Source organism: Manis pentadactyla, chromosome 1, assembly GCF_030020395.1.
Source record: "Manis pentadactyla isolate mManPen7 chromosome 1, mManPen7.hap1, whole genome shotgun sequence".
In the NCBI taxonomy this organism is placed as follows: domain Eukaryota; kingdom Metazoa; phylum Chordata; class Mammalia; order Pholidota; family Manidae; genus Manis; species Manis pentadactyla.
Window position 1 is genome coordinate 71,521,698 of NC_080019.1, and position 7,916 is coordinate 71,529,613.

Genomic DNA, 7,916 nt, shown 5'->3' on the forward strand with positions numbered 1-7,916 from the left:
CTCCTGAGAAACAGAGCCAATAGGGCAAACATATAAAAAATAAGTAAAGAAAAGACCTAAAGACCAATGGAATAGACTAGAGAGCCCAAATACAAACCCAAGCATATATGGTCAATTAATATTCAATAAAGAGCCATGGACATACAGTGGGGAAATAACAGCCTCTTCAACAGCTGGTGTTGGAAAAACTGGACAGCTACATGCAAGAGAATGAAATTGGATTATTGTCTAATCCCATACACAAAAGTAAACTCAAAATGGATCAAAGACCTGAATGTAAGGCATGAAACTATAAAACTCTCAGAAAAAAAACATAGGCAAAAATCTCTTGAACATAAACATGAGCAACTTCTTCATGAATATATCTCCCTGGGCAAGGGAAACAAAAAGCAAAAATGAACAAGTGGGACTATATCAAACTAAAAAGCTTCTGTACAGCAAAGGACACCATCAGTAGAACAAAAATACATCCTACAGCGTGGGAGAATATATTCATAAATGACAGATCCGATAATGGGTTGACATCCAAATTATATAAAGAGCTCATGCACCTCAACAAACAAAAAGCAAATAAGCTAATTAAAAAATGGGCAGAGGAGCTGAAGAGACACTTCTCCAAGGAAGAAATTCAGATGGTCAACAGGCACATGAAAAGATGCTCCATATTGCTAATCATCAGAGAAATGCAAATTAAAACCACAATAAGATATCACCTCACACCAGTGAGGATGGCCAACATCCAAACAACAAACAACAAAAAATGTTGGTGAGGATGTGGAGAAAGGGGAACCTGCCTACACTGCTGGTGGGAATGTAAAATAGTTCAACCATTGTGGAAAGCAGTATGGAGGTTCCTCAAAAAACTAAAAATAGAAATACTATTTGACCCAGGAATTCCACTCCTGGGAGTTTACCCTAAGAATGCAGGAGCCCAGTTTAAAAAAGACATATGCATCCCTATGTTTATTGCAGCACTATTTACACTAGCCAAGAAATGGAAGCAACCCTTTAAGTGTCCATCAGTAGGTGAATGGATAAAGAAGATGTGGTACATATACACAATGGAATATTATTCAGCCATAAGAAGAAAACAAATCCTACCATTTGCAACAACACAGATGGAGCTAGAGGGTTTTATGCTCAGTGAAGTAAGCCAGGCAGAGAAAGACAAGTATCAAATGATTTCACTCATATGCAAAGTATAAGAACAAAGGAAAACTGAAGGAACAAAACAGCAGCAGACTCACAGAATCCAAGAATGGACTAACAGTTACCAAAGGGAAAGAGACTGGGGAGGATGGGTGGGAAGGGAAGGATAAGGGGGAAAAGGGGGCATTAAGATTAGCACATATAATGTGGGGGTGGGGGACATGGGGAAGGCAGTATAACACAGAGAAGACAAGTAGTGATTCTACAGCATCTTACTACACTGATGGACAGTGACTGTAAAGGGGTGTGTGGTGGGGACGTGATAATGGGGGGAGTCTAGAAACCATAATATTGTTCATGTAGTTCTACATTAATGATAGCAAAATAAAAAAAAATAAGTAAACAAAGAAAACCAAAAACTCCTAATAAAGCCTTAAATACTTCAATATGCATTTCTGCAGAATAAGAACATCTTCCTATATGGCCCAAAATGACATTTTCACATCTAACAAGATTAATGATGATTCCTTAAAATTATTTCATATTTAATACATACTTGAATTTCTTCCTTTGCCCCCAAAATGTCTTTTGTAGCTGGTTTGTACAAACCATGAACCAAACAAGAACCACATGTTCCATTTTTGTTGCTTTTAAACTCTCTTTTAACCCAGTCCCTTTTTTAATTACGCTGATTTGTTTTAGAGCCCAGGCCACTGTCTTAAAGAGTGTGCTACCTTTTAGATTTGTTTGTTTCCCCGTATTGTGTTCAGCTTGTCCCTATATCCTCTCTATTTAGTGTAAATAAGTTAGAAAGAAACATTTGGTTAGATTCAAGTTAAACATTTTTGGCTAGAATGCAATATATGTGATGTTGTACTTCATATTGTACATCTCAGAAGACACATAAGAGCTGGTTATCATAGCATTAGTGAGGCTACCAGGATAGGTGACCCCTAGGAATAGCCTGATTTCTCCATTATACAGTTATGTCTTTATCTCTTGTGACCAGAAAGTAACCCAAGTGCTATCACTTTGGCACCATATGAATAACTGGTACCCCATCTTAGAGGTTTTAACATCACTTGATAATCCTTTTCTGAATCAATCTTTTCATTAGGGACTATAAAATGATTCTTCTGTAAAGTAGAGCTTTCCCTTCTCAAACGGAGCCATTTGGTTTCTGTAACAGAGGTTTACCTGAAAGGCAGGGTAAGTGCTTATAAGAGCTTAATTCTCTCCCTTTCGTTATCCCTTCCTTTCTTGCTTGCTTTCTTGCTCTCTCTCTCTCTCTCTCTCTCTCGCTCGCTCGCTCTCTCTCTCCCCCTCCCTCCCTCCCTTCCTTACTTTCTTTCCTTTTCTTTCCTCTTTTTAGTAGGCAATTTAATTCCCTTTAATTTTCCTGTAGTAAACTATGTGGTGGCCACAGCTGAAGCCTGGGTCCTCTGCACAGAGACACTAGTGTGGCTTTATAAGATGGTCAGTGAATTCCTGATACAGAGACTTGGTGGACACAGTCTCTTTCCAGAGGTCAGGGGTGAGATAGCTATAGGTCTTGGAGATGGCATGAAAGGTGGCCTTGGCAAAGCTGCCCAGGCGGCCGTGCAGCCCCTGGGTGAGGTGTAGCAGTCATCAATACCCGCCATCAGCAGCAGCTTCCTGGGCACAGGGGCAGAGATGATGCCAGTGCCCCTGGGGCAGGAATGAGGTGCACTGACGCAGAGCCACAGCGGCCAGTCAGTGTGAGGGGCAAGGGGTAGCATGAGGCCTGCCAATCTTGTTCCTCTAGTAGCCTTCTTGCACAGGGACAATGGAGAGTTTGGCCAGGGTGATGACCCCACAGATGGCAGTGGCTACCTCCTTGGAGCACTGAACACCCAGGCCAACATGTCCATTGTAATCCCAGTGGCGACAAACGCCTTGAACCCGGCCTATTGGCCAGCTCAGGTCTGCTTCTGCACAGGTATAATCTTCAAAACCTCATCCTTGAGAGATGCCCCCAGGAAAAAGTCAATGATTTCAGACTCCCTGATGGGGTGGGGGAGAAGAGATAGATCTCCTCCAGTGACCCCTGACCAGGCGGCCCAGCTTGGGGCTGGGGATCCACTCCCTGTCCTCAGCCTTGCCTCCGTGAGCGCCGTGACTGCAGCCAGCCTCCACCCTGGCCACCACTGCCAAAGCCTCCACGGAAATTGCCCTGGCCTCCCGTGCCAGGGTTAATCCACACTGTAATTTCTCTTTTTGATGTCAAATTGTTTTTAATGCAATTCCTAATTCTAGTAGAATCCTTCATATGGGGAAACAGAAACAAAGGAACCCAAGCGATTGTACTCAGTAAGTCAGTGGAAAGGTGGCTGTCAACTGGGGGCAGTTTTGCTCCCCAGGGGACATTTTGACAATATCTGGAAACATTTTTGGTTGTCACCATGACTGTAATGTTGTATTCAGTATTGTAATCATTTAAAAGATCTAAAATAACACTACATTTAACATTAAGACAATGACATTATAGTCGCAACACACTGCTTATTGACATTTTAAAGGGAAAAATATACCTTTCATTTTTGAAATCAGTGGATTAGGTAACCTTTCTGTAAAACTGAGGCAGGGCAGGGACACGGGACAAGCATCATGATTAATTTTCCCTGCCTATGATGAAAAATGCTGAGATGTAAATAAGTAAGAATAGGAGGGGCTCCATCTTAAGGCTAAGATTCCCTTTTAAAAATCGGGGAATTAGGAGGCAAGAATCCTAACTTATTTTATGGTAATCAGACAATAACCTACCCTAGCTTAAAGCAGGGCAAGTAGTTTTAAATGATATTCCCAGTGATTGAGGGTAACCACTGTCTTGGAGAAGAACAAGATCAGGAAATTCTTTGTATTGAGTTTATCTTACAGAATATCTAGAGAACAGATTATGGATGGTGACACAATGTCTCCCACTGGAGATAGACATCATAAGACTACAAGTCAAGCCTACTGGACCCCCCACCTCTACCCTTTGTCCCATTCTTGAAAGCCTTAAAAGACAATCCTAAGCCCTTAAGTATGTCTCCTCTCTGAGGTTGCCTGCACTCCCCTTTCTTCAAATGTGTACTTTGTTATAAATAAAGACTTCTCACTGCTCAATTCACTGCGTTTTGTCTCTATGCTCTTCCAGTGGTAAGCGTCTTTGTTGCTTTGCTATTTCGTTCGATTTTCTAGACTTAAGCAAAAGTCTTCACTCTATCTCCGTTCTATTCAGACAAGTAGGGAAGGGCTACTGAGATCTCTGATCTGGGCTTGCACGTTCCCATCTCCTGGGTGAGCCAGATGAGACTGCAGCTGTACCAACATGCTCTTCAGTGGCCTGCCTGAAAAATCTCCTTTCTTTGCCTTTGGGAAGTTCTCAGAATGTAATCTCACTCCATCCAGTGCTCTGAAGTTCCCCCAAATCCTGGGGTGGTAGGAGGTTAGTTTCCATGCTGTTCAGATCAAACAGACACTGGACGCCAGGTGACCCTGGCTTCAGGAGTTGGTAAGGGATTCGCCTTGTATTGAGCCAGAGTTCAGTGAGCTTCCCTTTCCTCCCTCTGTTCTTCCTTGCTCTTTGCTGCCTGCTGCATAGCGGCTGCCACTTGCTGCTACTCTTGCTTTAATGAATTCCTTCCTTACCTGCACTCGTTGGACCTGGTGGAGAATTCTTTCTTCATCAGAGTCAAAAACCTCCCTGCCCACCTGATCCCCACAGCCAACCCTTACCAGGTTGAGATTACACCTAGTGTGCAGGAAGAGGCCTCCCAGACTCAGCTGCCCCACACAGAACTTCTCTGTTGAACACAACTAAAATAGATGAAGAAATATAAAAATCATCTCCCAAAAATCATTGACTAGCCAGATAAGGAATTTAAAAGGCCAAAATACTGGAAAGGATGTAAATCAGGTATTTTAACATGGCAGTTGGGAACATTTATAAATAAGTAAATAATAACACATTTGGAAAAAAAAGGCGGGGGTGGGGGGTGGAGAGAAGGGAGAAACATGGGCCAGATAGCTAGCTAGGAAGACAGCTGCAGGTCTCCATTTTCCTGAGAAAGGTGTTTTGTATAACAATCCCAAGAATGGCAGGCCAGAGGCACCATTAGCTCAGAAAGAACCACCTTGATGGAACCAAGAATCACCATTGTTAACTGCAAAAATGGCCAGTTTTTACCAGTGGTAATAGATTAATCTTTGGAAGGCAAACAGCAAATACCAAGGGATAATAGGTCAATCAATCAATCATTATCCCCATCAAACAGACACACTGTGTTGGGGAAATAAAGAACTAGTTACATCCCTGCAGTGATTTATAATCCATTTAGGAATACTCATGAGTTACCAAATAAATGTTAGTTATTAAACCATCAGTACTACTGAGATTCCTAAGAGGGAGGAATCCCTTCCGCTGCAGAGGTCAGGGGAGTCTCATCGAAAGAGATGGGGTTGGAATGAGGCCCTGATATCTGAGAAGTAGTTTACTGTCTGAAGCTGTGGGTTGAGAGGGCAGAGAGCACCAGAGCGAGAGGTAGATAGTTTTATACATGATTTCAGGAAATCAGCTTTGACTGGTGGGTTAAGCTGAAACTTTAGATGGGATTTAGTAAATAAGAGAATTACTATGAGGTTTTCAGCATGAGGGGGAGGAAAAGATGGATCTTGAATGTGTTTAATAATGAGGCCCAGACCCCCCCACAACCCCACCACCACAAGTTACTAGTAACACAGAGGGATCATTAAGAAAATACTCAGTGCAGAAAACCAGAGCGGCCTGTGTGGTTTTCTCCCATCTGCCTTAGACTTGCAATGCCTAGAGAAGGTAGGTGTCATGTACTCTGAATCCCTGGGCACAGTGGTTCTGTGATAAAATTAGCTACATGAGGAAGCAGTACCTAATTTCATTTTGGTTTAGTTTAGGGGAGAGGTGGCAGAGAGCATGGGGACTTGACATCAGAGGGCCAGTTTGACCCAGTCTCTGCTCCGTTCTTATCACCAGGTGACCTCAGGAAAGACACAATGGCTCCAAGATTCAACTCCCTCATCTATAAAGTAAGAACAAGAATACCTTCCTTGCAGGGTCTCATGAGAACTTAGGTGCAGGGACTATGAAGCACCATGTAAATGAAACTTTTGAAAAATTAATAAATAAAAATGTTTCATGTTTTGGAATGCCTCAAACTTTTGGATTCAGTTCTTATTTTTAAAATCAGGACTTGCTGGTGATTTCCTGGTGTGGAGCAGTGAGAGCGGACGGGGCATGGCAGACCCCCCGGCTGCTCAGCAGAGTGCCCTGGCAGGCCATACTTGGTGGACAGAAACTCACAAAACCATCACAATGGGTCAGAATCCCCCTCTCTTAGACCAAGTAACTTGTAAGAGCTTTATAAAAAATTATGCACAGAATGAAGTTTCCTAACTGATAGGCAGAGTTTCACTGTTCTTATCTAGGCACCCCGGGCTCAGAAGAATCCCTTACTCCTTTTCCCAGCATGAACCTTTGACCAGCTCCTGTCTCCTAGCAATCACGTTTCGGAGGATGGTCTAATGAGCTCTTCAGTTTCTGGTGTGAAATTTGAAGAGTGATTTGTGGGATGTCCCCTCTGGAAAGCAAATGGTAATACAGAACACTAATTTAATTATTGGGCCCAGGAGGTCCTACTTAGATATGCCATTACAGATGAGATTAATGGAAGCCATTGGTTCTCTGGAAATGGAGTGAAAAAAATGGAATATTGGGGAGATTCAAGATGACGGCGTGAGAGGTGAGACAGAGAACTCCTCCCAAAACCACATGTGGTACAAAAATATAGTTAATACAACTAACCCTGGAACAGCAACAGAAGAGAAGGCTGCACCAGACTGCATACAGACCTGGCAAACAGAGCAGACCTCACGAAGCAGGGTAACGTACCAAAGCCTTGATCTGGCAGAACCCAAGCCCTTCCCCCACCCCAGCTCAATGGCGGGAGGAAGAGAAATGGAGTTGGGGAGGGGCTGGAAGCCTGGGACTGCTGAACACCCAGCCCTGGAGGTCTGCTTTGTGAGCAGAAACCTACATTGTGTGCTGCTCTGGAGGTTGGTGAGGATGGGGAGCTGGGACAGGTGGAGAGTTTGAGAGACTTAGATTCCAGCAGTTTGTGGAGGATGGGGATCCACATCTGGCCACTCTAGCACAAGGGAAAGGCAGGCAGTCTGAGAGGCTTCCTAGCAGCGAGAGGGCAGCTGGAGGGGCGGAGATTGCATGGAGCTAGCTGCGCAGGAGACGGGATAGGTGGAAAAGGTTGCATGTGCATGCTCTGCCCAGCAGGCTGGGAACTCTGAGGGGCTTCAGGTGCTCCATCCTCCTGGCTGGCTACTCAGCTCCGAGGCCCCCCACTGTGATACGCAGCCTGCTGCACCTTCCTCCTGGCCTGACAGCACCTGCTTGCAAACCGGCAGTCACTGCGCTGGTGTCAGGAGAGCCAGAGGGAGGCCCAGCCTGCAACATCTAGATACACAAAGCACAGAGGCTTACACATGTGTGCTTGGCCCACTGGCTCTGACACTGGAGACAGGCACCACAAACGGGAATCAGGAAACAGCTATTTCCTCACCACAGGCACCAGCTCCACTCCCCTATGACCCTCAACCTCACTCTAGGGGCTGAACAGATCCAGAGACTGCAGCTTCTGGGCACTAGAGGACACCACATAGAATTATGAAACGTCAAAGGAGCCTGGTTCAGAACAAAATCTCACAAACCCCAGAAA

General features: G+C 44.3%; 1 pseudogene; it reads right to left on the minus strand.

The window, feature by feature from the left end:
• Positions 1-2,558: 2,558 nt before the first annotated feature.
• Positions 2,559-3,439, minus strand: LOC118908205 (40S ribosomal protein S2-like; annotated as a pseudogene).
• Between the last annotated feature and the right edge of the window lie 4,477 nt (positions 3,440-7,916).